The sequence below is a fragment of the Gossypium hirsutum genome, chromosome D07, assembly GCF_007990345.1.
Source record: "Gossypium hirsutum isolate 1008001.06 chromosome D07, Gossypium_hirsutum_v2.1, whole genome shotgun sequence".
Taxonomy (NCBI): Eukaryota; Viridiplantae; Streptophyta; class Magnoliopsida; order Malvales; family Malvaceae; genus Gossypium; species Gossypium hirsutum.
The window spans coordinates 8,564,087-8,579,041 of record NC_053443.1 but is presented as its reverse complement, the minus strand read 5'-3'; the positions used below and the strand labels follow the sequence as shown (position 1 = coordinate 8,579,041).

The following is a 14,955-nucleotide window of genomic DNA, read 5'->3' as shown; positions in this document are numbered from 1 at the left end:
AATCTGGTACATTTAAGGTGACTACTACAACTTGTCAACTTGAAAGAAGCAGGGTGACTCAGTTGGGGATCAACTGTGTTGGCCACATTATACCGAGAGATTGTCGAGCAACGCAACCACAAAAAATTAAAATTGGTGGTTGCATATTCCTTTTGCAGTTACAGGCATGGTATCGGCTACCATTTTTACGTTCCCGAGTAAACGCCGCTTATTCTTTCTCACTCGTGATAAGGTAAAATTCATTTGATAATATAGTTATCATTATATTTTTTTCATTATTGTATTTTTAAAATAACATATTATTTGAAAAGGTGGAATAATGAGGCGAGTCATGTTGGTATAACGGACGAGCTCAAAGATATTTAGCTATTATTAGATCAACAATCGGAAGCCAAAGTTAGTTTTTAAAATTTTAAATTATATAATATTTACGTAAGGATTTGAAATATAGTATTAGGTAGATAATAAAACTTAAAATTTTCTATTATAGTTTGAATAAATGTCATACTGATTTGAGAATTTAAGAATGCATCTCAGCCAATCATTATATATGGCACGTGAAGGTGCCATTAATAGTCTTTGTGACGGTGGAGATGCATGAATCCGATCAAGTGATGCACCAGTTCGGGTTTAGGCAAACTATTTCGTCGTAACTTCAAGACATTGAAGAATTGCACAAGATCAACTTGCGATGGAGAATCAATGAAGATTAAGCAAAATTCCATGAGAAATATATCTACATTTGGGAACATAGGTACGATTTCATACCTGTGTGAACCAATTCTCGCAATGGAATTAGCAACCTCTCTGAAATACATGACATGGTTTAGACATCACGATAAGTCATATCTACTGCCAAAGGGGGAATGACTAGGCAATATCGTCTTAGGAGGCCAAGAAGATCTCGCATGAATCCTAGGTTGGGAGTACATGCCTTGATGAAGTCATCATCAGCTCCAAACCCACAAGTGCCACCGGTGGCTACACCACATCTTGGTCAGTATGGTTCACATTATTCTAGTGCTTTCACTAAACCTATTTTCTTTATACACAAGCACCATATTATGCACCACAGTACCATATATCAACACCTTCTGCAGGTGTATTTTTTTCACCACCTCCATCCCCAGCACCATATGAAGTGCCAATGCCGACAACAACATTGACGTATCCGTCATCTCCGATAATTCCAACATTTTATCCTCAACCGGGTTATGCGACGCTATACACTTATCCGCCGCTAGTGTCGCAAACACCTTCAGTGTCATTGTTCTACCAATATGGCTCATCTTCGCAACTACCTGTTACTCGAAGGGACGATATACAATGGCAACCTAAAACGACACTCAAGTACGGATGAACTAGAAGAAATTTAATATATATCAAAATATATGCATTAAAATAATTAAAAAAAGTAATAGTACATTAATTTTAAGGTCATATTTACATGAAACAAATATAAAATAAGTAATATAAATAAAAATGTACTTAAATACTATCCTCATGTTTAATAACAAATTAAAAATCATACTTCTATATACTTTAAAATATATTTTATCAAAATAAATTAATATAATTTAATTAATTTGAGTAAACCGAAAATCAAACATATATAATAGTATTAATAATTAAAATCCTATAGAAGTGATCAAATTGAATGCATTTGGAATTAAATCAAGATCTTGAAGCCCTTCAATATAAAACATAATTTTTATAAAAACCTTCAAAAAGAAAAAAAAAGTTATTTTTTCACCTTGTAAATCTGGATGATTGGAAAATTCAAATCCTGACCAGAAAAGTTCAAAATTTCAGACTCATGAGCTTTTTTATCTAAAAAAATTATTCTTCTCACTGACGGGGAGCGCGTGTGAAGTGCGTGTGTAATGTGGCAGCGAAGGGTGTGTAGATTCTGAATCTTCCAGAAAAGATGACACGTTGTTCATAAAACAGTATTGGTGGTACAATTACGGGCCCCACTTCCTCCTCATAAATTAACTAGAACTTATACTAAAGAGGATTAATTATGCTCCAGTCCCTGTACTCTTAAATTTAGTTCTAATACCTCAACTTTTCTAATTTTGAAAATTAAGTTTAATTTATAATAGCATTGTTATACCAAGATATTATTGAGTCGGTTGGCAAGCATTAATACCTAACTTAATACAATCCAAGCCAGTCAAGAGGAGAATAACCTTGTAGACTAAGGGCCCTAATGAGTATACCTCATCATGAATGTAGTGATGGAATTGGACTTGAAAAGTGGGAAGGTTTGGATAAAAATATAAGCCATAAAAATAGGTTTTGACAAAAAATGAAGTCCGTTTTCTAAATGGGTTGGACCTCGGGTAAGTTTTTTTGCCCGAACTTGGCCCGAATTTTAAAAAAATACTATTATTGTGTTTTGTTATTGTTTTGCTGTTATCTCGCTATTATATTGTTACTATTTTGTTGTTATTTTTGTTTGAATATTGTATAATTATAGTTTTATTGGTAATTTACTATTATTTTAGAGACATTAGCTTGTTAAATTATACCTATTTTAGTGTTATTTAAGTATAAATATTTTTAAATTTTATTTTCAATTTGTTAACATGAAATACACGTAGGTTACACATGGCTTGCTACATAAACATCATTAAAAAATTAATGTTTTAGTCAACATTTTCGCTAAAAAATGATTTGACTCATTTTGAAAGGTTATTGGTCAAATTTAACTAAAAAACGAATAATGACCAATATGAGAAAAGATGTAACCATTGAATTCTAAATTTATCATTATGCCTAAAATATTTGATGCTCTCTTAATATTAAAATACTTTAAAAGAATAGTTTTTTTTCAATATAAAAGTCTTCATTGATTGAAGAATGTGAAATACTTTAGAAGCCCAAACAAAGCTAACAAAATACAAAGAAAAAGCCCAAAGGCTTTGAATGGGCCAGAGTCCAGTCTCAACAAACTCAAAGCCACCAATCAAAAAAACCCTATCTATCAACTTATGTGAGTTAATCGGGCATTTTCTATATTAAAATTTAGAAATAATTATAATATTTGATTTAAAATTATTAATTAAAAAAAGTTTAATTAAAATAAAAGTTGTGATAAATATATATTTAAAAACAGGATAAATTACACTTATTATCCTTAAACTTTTGTCAAGATTATGTTTCAACCATCCAACTTTTAAAACTTACATAATAGCCATTAACGCTATCAAATTATTACATTTTTGTCACTCATTTATTAGCTCCTGTTAAAATGATGACGTGACACGCTAATTTAAAGGGTTAATAACCAATTTGGTCCCTAAAATATAAACAAAATATTATTTTGATATTTTTAATTATTTTCTTAATAATTATTCTAAAATAAATTTTTAAAAATATTAAAAACAAATTAAAATTACTAAAAATATAAAATGTATTACAACACTAAATTAGAAAGATAAGTCAATTTTTTAATTGGTTTTTTACGCCGTTTTTTAAAATTAGGGAAATTGACCATTTTCGGAGAGTGTGTGAAACGCGTCCAGTTCGGCGCGTTTTCCTTCAACAGTCATTTTCCTAACAACTATTTAAATGTCGGCAACGGTAAAATTTTTAAAAGGGCCCAACGGTAATTTTCTCCTATAAATACCAAGCTATTTTTATTATTTTTTCACTCAAATCCTACTCTCTCAATTCTCTCAACTCTCTTAACCCTATCAATTTTCTCAATTTTTGTTTGAAATTTTGTTATATACTTGTTTAAAAATGCTATAGTTTTATTTAATTATTTAGTATATTCATTTTGATTATTTTTTCACGAATGACAAACTCTCTGATTTGTTTTGACGACAAGCACATTTCCGCCGCTCAAGCGATAATGGTAAGAAGAAATTTCAAAATTTATTATTTTCAATTAATTTAAATTAAATATTTTTAAAAATAATTATCTTATTTTGTCGATATAAATAGGTGGATGATTGTGTTTTGGAAGGGTTCATACATAATTTGTCAAATAGCCTATACACCGAAATTCGTGGTTACTTGCAAGACGCGGGATTCTTGCATACGTCTTGTATGCTCGGGGGTTGCAAACTTGATTCTACACTCATCAGCGCATTGGTGGAAACATGGAGGCTCGAGACACACACTTTCCATCTTCTATGCGGTGAATGTACAATCACGCTCGAGGATGTCACTTTACAACTCGGATTACCGGTGGATGAGTAAGTCGTTCAGGGTCAGCGATCGTTCTATGTTGAGGAAGGTGTCGAACAAGTTTCAAGGTGGCCGGATAGATATGAAATGGTTGAAAAATAATTTCAATGAACTTCCTAAAGACGTGTCCGACATCGTCAAAGAACAATACGCCGAGCATTCATCCTAAGGTTAATCAGGGGCATTCTATGTTGGAAAAACCTAGTTTGAACAATGGTTTTCTTGCACAACGGAAAATGAAAATTATGAAAACCGACCCATTTTGTAATATTTATAGCAATAAACCTTAGACCGAAATCATAGTTGTATTTTTGGATAAGCGGATCCTTGATGTTTTTCGGCTTTCAACCAAACAATTTTCTTCGCTATTCTCATACCACGAATTACTTCGGTGTGAGCTCGAACCAATTGACTCAAAACACAGAACTAGAAAAAGTTTTTCTTTTGGGGTGAAAACGAAAAATTCTCTCTTCTATAATAAAAACTGGTAAAATTGTTATTCTGAAGAATATATTTATAAGTTGAGAATAAATTCTCTTTATTTTTCGGCAGAATAATGATCTCTCAAATGTTGTGTAAATAGCTCTACCGATGCCATCTATTTATAGGAGGAGAAAGTAGAACCCTTGTTGAGTTATAGTAGTGATCAATGTTTCGATTATATTATATAACCAATTTGCATGTCATCATTATCAATTTATTTCAGTATCAATTTACACACACATATAAATATATAACCAATACCACATAACACAGTTCAAACAATTTTCATATCACATATCATACATCAATCGAGTCTTGCTACTTTCTATCTTATTCAATTCAGTCCACTATCTCGATATTCAATATCAATCACAAGAAATTAGTTCATACAACCATTATATACTCACATTTATACTAAATCATGCAATTAACATGAATATGCAAACAAATAATTTGATCCTGAATCACAAAAGTACAAACCGAATCTTTGCATCACTCGTTGACGACTCTCGTTTTTTCTTTCCCTCTCAACAACCTGATATCGGTTTTAGCTGCATACGATAATACAAAAAATATACAATATCAATTTTATCCAATTCATTTTCAAATACAAAGTCAAGCTTATTTTGCATTTTATTCAATTTAGTCCCTATACTCGGTATAAACATATCTTTTAATATTTAGCATCGAATCAAAATCCGATTTCACATTCTTTCATTAGGAACTCTATACTTTTTATTCCTAGCATAGTTTGATGAAATATTTCCAATTTATTCAATTTGGTCCCTAATATTACAAAGTTATCTATCAAGCTTATTAAGCTTTACAATTTAGTCCTTATCATAATTTAATCTTAATTTCTATCAATTTAAAGCCTAATTCATAAATTTCTCAACAATGGAAACTTTCTATAAATTCAACAATTGAACAAATTGATACATGGGTTAACTAAATCAAGCTCCCATGATTCAATTTCTATAAAAATCAAAGAAAAATAACTTAAAAACTTGAATTTTTGGCCGATTATTTAAGGGAATTCGAAGGTTTCTTCTTTCTTTTAGAAATGGTGAACTGTGGTGACTTTGGGGAGATGATGATTCTTTCATCTTTCTACTATCTATTAGCATATATAGTATGATTAATGATTAATTAACCTTAATTAATTATAATTAGTCTTTAATTAATTTATTATTAATCACTAAATTAGTTTAAGTGAAACTAATCATCACACTCCACTAAGATCTATTTATACTTGGTTAAATATCCATTTTGGTCCTTTTGATAATTGTTATATAAATTCCCAAATCTTTTCTTTATTAAGACTTTATAGCGATTAGACTTTTACAAATTAGTCCCTAAACTTTAATTAACTAATTTCTCGATTAAATTATTTAATTGAACTTCAATATAGTTTATATTAACTCCATAAATATTTCTATTTTATATTTACGAACTCGGTTTACAAAAATGGGGTTTCAAAACCGTATTTTTCAACACCACTAGAAATCGAGTTGTTACATATACTCAGTAGGTAAATGACAAAATTGTCCTTACTTAAAAATTGACTTGATGAAGACTGAACTACCAAGTTTCCACAACATGGCCTTGAGTAACTGTCAACAATTTTGGATATGGACTTGGATGTTGCGGCAACAAGCCTTGTAACGTTGCGAACGATCTTCCCTTCGAACTAAGTGTAGGGCCTCCATGTTGCAACACTGTAATGGCCTAAATTCAAGGTTATCAGAACAGTGGTTTCGTAACCTCAAATCTGATTTAAAGAGAAATTTATTTTAATATTTTTACATGAATATTGATATGATAGGAAAATCGTATGAAAATATCGATAGTAAAATTTTACTGATTTAGTGGTTAGTTAGAAAAAGAAATTATTGAAGAAAATGGGTAAAAATAAGGTATCGAGACCTCGATCTAGTAAAACTAAGTCAAAAATATTTTTATAAATATTTATGAAATGTTAGTAATATGGTATTAAAATTTCGTTAGAAAATTTTAATGTTTGGGTAGTCAATTAAGTGAAAAGAACTAAATTGAAAAATGTGTAAAAGTTACTAGAAGGATTAAATAGCTCAATTGTTAAATGAGGAGGGACATAAATTGCAAATAAGCCCAAAAGCAGATATTTTGCGCGGCATAAGCTGAGAAAAATCAGGAGAATTAGTGAAATGAGGGTAAAATGGGAAAATAACAAATTTTACTAACATAAAAATGGGACCAAATTGGAATATCTAGAATTCTCTTTATTTTTGTAACACCCCCTAACCCCAAACCGTCGCCGGAACAGGGTTATGAGGCATTACCGGACATGTCAAACAATTTACATATAATTCTTAAATAAATAACCAACATATTAAAATAAATCATAAATTCATATAATTTTACTAATTGATTTCATTCGTTTTTTTTAATAAAAATTTCGGCAACATTTATGCTTATTTTTATATATAACCCTCTGCAAAATTTCAAATATAACTAACCCAATTCCAGTATTTCAACCAAAGCATTTATATACTTAAATCTTACTTGACATATTGACATAACAACTTAATTAATAAAAATCCTATTATCATTTCTAATTAACACATAAAACTAATCAAGCCATTTCAATTTAATACCAATGTCATAAAGAACTTCTACCAATTTACTAACATAATCATCAAAACACATAATATCTTACTTTACAACAAAACTATATAACATACCAAAATAACTATTATAATTCTTATGTACATGCCACTTTTTCTTAAAGAAAGAAAACATCACCAAAATTTTTATGTCGGAGTCGGGATTGTCTTGGATGCTGAACCGAGACTCTAACCCCTTTTCAACCTGCGCACGAAAATAACCGTACGCTGAGTATTTTATACTCAGTGGTATTACCATAATTCAAATTATAATAGCAATAAAGAATTATAATTACCAAGCAATGTAATTATTCGATTTCTTAAATATCAATTAATTTATAAATTTTCATTAATTAACAATAACAATACAATTTTAACTGTTCTTCAATTTCAATCACATATCACATGTAATAATTTCAATCACAACATAAGCATTAATTTCATGCCTTTCATTTTCAATATTAATTTCAATCCGCAATTTTAAATTTTATCATATTCAATTATTCACCCTATTAACAATCTGGACTTTGACGGATACACGGATTTCAACCCAACACACCAGTACGGCACATTGTGCCTAAAACGGTACATAGTACCTGATCAGTATATGACATATAAGTGCCTGAAACAACACACGAGGTGCCTGATACGACACACGAGGTGCCTGATATAAGACACATAAAGTGCCTGAGATACGACACATAAAGTGCCTGAGATACGACACATAAAGTGCCTGGTTGGTAAGGCCGATAAATCCCGTACTCATCCAAATCATATGACATGCCAACTATATCCGACTTAGCCCGACTAGTTAATAGGGTATTCAAATTCTCAATTCACTTTCATTTCCAATTCAAGATCACTTTTTCACTTTCTAATCAATTAACAATTTAATACCAATACATATTTCAAATAATCACATATAATCATATTTTGATTCAATTCAAACCACTTTTCAATCAATACACAATTCACATATTCACAAATATTCATAAATTAATTCTCTTTATTTAATTCATATTTTAAATTTATTTTCCAACCAAATTCAAATTACTAATTACTACTATCATTTCAATTGCTTACCTAATTCTACTTACCATGCATTTTAATTAAAATATAACAATAATAATAAATAGATTTGAATTATAGTAATACAAACCCGAATTTTGCTCAATTATTCCTCAATAACCTTCTCCTTTCTTTTGTGTGCCGATGCCTCGAGTTCCTTCTTAGCTACGAAAATAATAATAATTTACACCATCAATTACAACATTAATTTATAATAATAATAGAATTTCTATCTAATTTATACTTTAATTTCAATTTAATCCTAACTAAATTTATTTACTTTTCCAATTTAATTCACACTCTATTTCTATTCAAATTTCATCCAAACTAAATTTTATCTACTAATTTTTTTCAGCATTTTTCACTAATTTCGAATTTCCCTCAATTTAATCCCTAAAATTCAAAACTTATAGTTTAGTTCACAATTTAATCCTTTTATCAACTCTAACTAGAAACTCTATCAATTAAATCCTCAATTCCATCATTTATTCAACATAAACCCTACTCAAAAAAAATCTATTAACTTTCAAATTTTCAACTTAAATCCAAGAGTATTTCACTCTAGGGTTCCAAAAAAACATCAAAATGAAGAGAAAAGGACTAAATTTAGCTTACCAATTAACTTGAAGCTTAAAAATCTCAATTTCCCCTTTTCTTTTCTTTCCCTTTTTTTCTTCCCCTGTTTTTCGTCTCTTTCTCTGTTTCTATTCTGTTCTTCTTCTCTTTTTCTATTTTTTTATTTCATTTGTTTTTCTTTTACTTTTTGTTATAATAATATAATATATATAATAACTAATATAATTATTTTTACTACAAATGTCATATTCTTAACCATACATTTTTCATCTTTTTAATTTATATAATATAATACAATATAATATAATAAAATAATATATAAAACATAAAAATCTAAGATTTTTCCATCTATTGCCGCCTAAACTTTAGCTATTGGCTTATTTACCTATTTAGTCCCTTTTATTTTATTTTAATCTATAATTAAACTTTCACTTCTATTATAATTTAATCCTTTTTACTAATTACTCTTAATTAAGCTAAATTCACCTATCTAAAACCTAATTAAACACACAACTAGTCTAGTAAATATTACTAATAATTATTTTCGAACTCAATTTACTAAGACGGAGGCCCGATAATATACTTTTTTCGATGCTTGTGAATTTTGGGTCATTACAATTTTTCTGCATTATCATCAGACAAAAATTTCCTAAGGGTTTATTTAAGCTGGTTTTTCATAATTTTTGCACCAAGTGAGTTAATCCTTGCCTTTTTCTTGTAATTTTTGTGTTTCTAAGACTTTTACAACTAGGTCCTATTACTTAATTCATTAGTTTTTGATTTTATGAATGAAATTGAAAGTTTCTATGAATATGTGCTGGAAGTTTATGATGAAATTGAAGCTTTAATTTGTTTATGAGATGATTTTATTAGGTAATTTCAATTGAAATTGATTTGTATAACCTAATTGTAAAAAAGTTTGGAATTAAAGTCTAGTGCTAAAATTCTGATTTCCAAGGTTGTAAAGTAGTTTAAAGTGATAGAATAAAGTGTTAGTTGAGAAAAATAAGCTCAATTGAAAGGCTAATTGAGCAAGGATGAAATTATCATTTATTGAAAGCTTAGGGGAAAAATGGTAATAAACATCATGCACTAAAATAGTTTTGGACAGCAGCAGTAGTCTAACTTTGAAAAATCACCAAAAATTGTTTATATCTAATTAGAGGATGAATAAAATATTAAATTAAAGCTTATTAGGTCTAGTTTCTTATAAAAGAAACGGTGTAAGCAATGGAATTGTAAATCATGAGATATAATAGATTTTGTGAGACAAGGTCAGAATAAGTGGGTTCCCCTGTTCTGACTTTGGAAAATCATAAAAAATTAGAGAAAAATAATTATAGGATTAAATTTATATTTTTAAAATCCTTAATGAGTCTATTTTTAAAATAAACAAACGAGAACATCATCTGAATTTTTTGCAATGAGATAATTAATTTTTAGTGAAGAGGGGTCAGAACTGTTGAACAGTGAAACAGGAGAAACTTTAAAGAATAAACTGTACTTATTGGCTAAACCAAAAATTCTGAAAATTTTATGGTAAGAAGATATATGAGTCTAGTTTCAGGGAAAATTAGAGGATCTTAATTTGGAGTTTTGTAACTCAAGATATAAATAATTTAGTGACTATGACTCAATGAGACAACTTTGAATGAACTATAAATAATAATGGAATTATAGAGAATGTTACATATGAACATGAAATGTATTAGATTAATGATTAAATTTATTTATTTAGATCCAGAAAATTCAAATACGAAGCTAGATCGAGGAAAAGAAAAAGTTCGGGATTAGATTTTGATTTCCAAGGTTGTAAAGTAGTTTAAAGTGATAGAATAAAGTGTTAGTTGAGAAAAATAAGCTCAATTGAAAGGCTAATTGAGCAAGGATGAAATTATCATTTATTGAAAGCTTAGGGGAAAAATGGTAATAAACATCATGCACTAAAATAGTTTTGGACAGCAGCAGTAGTCTAACTTTGAAAAATCACCAAAAATTGTTTATATCTAATTAGAGGATGAATAAAATATTAAATTAAAGCTTATTAGGTCTAGTTTCTTATAAAAGAAACGGTGTAAGCAATGGAATTGTAAATCATGAGATATAATAGATTTTGTGAGACAAGGTCAGAATAAGTGGGTTCCCCTGTTCTGACTTTGGAAAATCATAAAAAATTAGAGAAAAATAATTATAGGATTAAATTTATATTTTTAAAATCCTTAATGAGTCTATTTTTAAAATAAACAAACGAGAACATCATCTGAATTTTTTGCAATGAGATAATTAATTTTTAGTGAAGAGGGGTCAGAACTGTTGAACAGTGAAACAGGAGAAACTTTAAAGAATAAACTGTACTTATTGGCTAAACCAAAAATTCTGAAAATTTTATGGTAAGAAGATATATGAGTCTAGTTTCAGGGAAAATTAGAGGATCTTAATTTGGAGTTTTGTAACTCAAGATATAAATAATTTAGTGACTATGACTCAATGAGACAACTTTGAATGAACTATAAATAATAATGGAATTATAGAGAATGTTACATATGAACATGAAATGTATTAGATTAATGATTAAATTTATTTATTTAGATCCAGAAAATTCAAATACGAAGCTAGATCGAGGAAAAGAAAAAGTTCGGGATTAGATTTTGATTTCCAAGGTTGTAAAGTAGTTTAAAGTGATAGAATAAAGTGTTAGTTGAGAAAAATAAGCTCAATTGAAAGGCTAATTAAGCAAGGATGAAATTATCATTTATTGAAAGCTTAGGGGAAAAATGGTAATAAACATCATGCACTAAAATAGTTTTGGACAGCAGCAGTAGTCTAACTTTGAAAAATCACCAAAAATTGTATATATCTAATTAGAGGATGAATAAAATATTAAATTAAAGCTTATTAGGTCTAGTTTCTTATAAAAGAAACGGTGTAAGCAATGGAATTGTAAATCATGAGATATAATAGATTTTGTGAGACAAGGTCAGAATAAGTGGGTTCCCCTGTTCTGACTTTGGAAAATCATAAAAAATTAGAGAAAAATAATTATAGGATTAAATTTATATTTTTAAAATCCTTAATGAGTCTATTTTTAAAATAAACAAACGAGAACATCATCTGAATTTTTTGCAATGAGATAATTAATTTTTAGTGAAGAGGGGTCAGAACTGTTGAACAGTGAAACAGGAGAAACTTTAAAGAATAAACTGTACTTATTGGCTAAACCAAAAATTCTGAAAATTTTATGGTAAGAAGATATATGAGTCTAGTTTCAGGGAAAATTAGAGGATCTTAATTTGGAGTTTTGTAACTCAAGATATAAATAATTTAGTGACTATGACTCAATGAGACAACTTTGAATGAACTATAAATAATAATGGAATTATAGAGAATGTTACATATGAACATGAAATGTATTAGATTAATGATTAAATTTATTTATTTAGATCCAGAAAATTCAAATACGAAGCTAGATCGAGGAAAAGAAAAAGTTCGGGATTAGTAGATTTTTGTTTACGAACAAGTTTTGAGGTAAGTTCGTGTAACTTGAATTATATTTTTAAATGCTTGAAATGTTTGTTATTGATGTGAACATGATTTGAATATTTATTGTATGAAAATTGATGAAACCTTGATATATTTGATAAAAAGGGGAAGAAATCCTGATTGAATGGAAGGAAAATTCGATGGATCTCTGAAAAGGAATTGACGGTAAAAAGGATCTAGCCCGGACGGGTGATCCTTTCTTGATATAGCCCTCCCGAAGAATATGTGGAAAATGGATTTAGCTCGGATGGGTAATCCGAATTAGGGTCTGAATTTAGCTTGGACTGGTAATTCAGATCCAAGCTCATTAGAGTAATTGTCATTGCAGGGGATTTAGCCTGGACTGGTAACCCTGCTGTAAGGATGAGGTTCGCGGGAGTGTGCTCTTTGAAATGGAAATGTGCGCACATGAATATGAATTAACGGACCCAGATTTGTACACTAAAGTGTACCCCTGAAAATCCATCGAAATTCTGAAAAATTCAACGGGATAAATATGGAAAAAAATAACAAGGGAATGAAAATCATGGTATTGATGAGCTCATCAATCGTGATATATATATTATTGATACATGGAATTATTGAACTAACTTAAATGTTGAGTTTGTGCATGTTCGGGGAGTAACATATTGAATGGATGTATGAAAGTTTATTGCATTGTATTGAAAATATTAGGTAAGTATAATTCTTGTTACATGAGCTTACTAAGCACAAAGTGCTTACCTTGTTTCTTTTTCTCCTATTTTGTAGTGTTAAGAGCTCGAAGGTTGGATTCGGTCAGAGACGTATCACACTATCAACCTCAATATCTCGGTATATAAAGAAACTTTATTTTCGAAATCAATGGCATGTATAAGCTAGTAAAGTAAATGTTAATGTGAAATGAATATATGGTTAGCCATTGGTATGGCTAACAAATTTTGGTTTTGGTATGTGATGAGGTTATTTTATGAATATGTTAAATCTATCTCGAAAATATGTTGAAATGGATTGGTTATGTTCGATTGGTCTCGGTTTAAAATTACAGGGAAGATTAGATATTTATAAAGGGGTTATATTGAGTTCAAAAAAAAAAACTTTGGGATTTTGTGAAAATTTTTTTATGGTTTCAATTTAATCCCGGTTTGGTCCCGATGTATATTTTGGGCTTCGGGGGCCCATCCAAGGGACGTCATGGTATGTTTTGATAAATGAATAGTATTTAACTTGTAACAACGAAAAATTTATTCGATAAAATTTGGTAATGCCTCATACCCTATTTCGGCGATGAGGATTTCTTTCAATGTTCAATTATTCCATGCCGTGCCCTCGATCTCTCAACATTGCGAGTCATATGACTCCTTTAGTTGCTCAGCCTAAAACAACTTATTGATGTTGTGACCTCTAACTATGGCCAATCCTTAATAGCTTTTTCCTTCACATTGCAGCATCCAACAGTAGCAGGCTACGACGTCAATCTCTGTTTGTACAATCATGAACTTACAATACATTCAACCTTTTTCAACAACTACACACCATCAAATATACCTTCTTAATGATCTAAAACTACTCAAAAAGAAAGCAAAAAACACAACTTGCCTACAAACTATCCAACCACAATTTACCTTTTTTAACAACTTAACTTCTCTCAAAGGTAAGCTAAAATGAGCATGGAAGACCAGAAACATGTATCTAAGGTTCTGTTTGTTTCAACATAAAAGCTTTTACGAAAATATTTTCAGCCTTTTTCGATATTTGTTTCATATAAAATAGGATTATCAATGTAACAGGTTTTCCAGTCAACGTAAAATTACCCCTTATTCCCGTAAAATGTTTTATCAAGTGTTTTTTTCCGTAAGACTTTTTCCAAATTGATACGACTCTGTTCATTGTAACACTCCCATACCCAACCCGAATATCAGTTCAAAGCACCGAAATGTTACATTCTCTACTATATTATTCACTTATCAAATATTTTCATATGAACTTTCATAACTTTTCAATTTAGTCCCATTTTGTCATAAAAGTTCAACATTCAGTAATTAATCATATTAAACCAATTTTCTTTTTTGTTACACTTTAATCACATAATTTATCTCAATATCTTGCTTTACATATCAAATTTCTATGGATTTCACTTCTAGTATTTTACCCACATATTTTCTCAAGTTCAACAACTTAGTCATTGTTATCATAAAAAAATCATATTTTTCCATAATTTCACTTTTACAATTCTTTATGCATATGTCATCATCTCATAACACATTCATTAAAATTTTATCATAATTTCCTTATTCACATATTAAACACTTAAACTTTTTTACAATTTTCAATGTAGTATCTATTTCTATGTAATTTATTTTTCACCATATAAGCAATCTAATCAAATATTTCATTATAATATCTTATTTCACAAAACAATTTTTCATGCATATCACTTTTCTTGTTTCAATTATAAGTTTCA

At 29.3% G+C, this 14,955-nt stretch overlaps 1 long non-coding RNA gene across 1 annotated transcript; it reads right to left on the bottom strand.

Annotated features, from left to right (window-relative positions):
* Positions 1–6,146: 6,146 nt before the first annotated feature.
* On the bottom strand, positions 6,147–9,141 carry LOC121219352 (uncharacterized). The gene is made up of 4 exons (XR_005916055.1): positions 9,012–9,141; positions 8,488–8,561; positions 7,468–7,533; positions 6,147–6,401 (listed from the first exon to the last, which is right to left on the bottom strand). It is a non-coding gene; the product is annotated as an uncharacterized lncRNA (long non-coding RNA).
* Between the last annotated feature and the right edge of the window lie 5,814 nt (positions 9,142–14,955).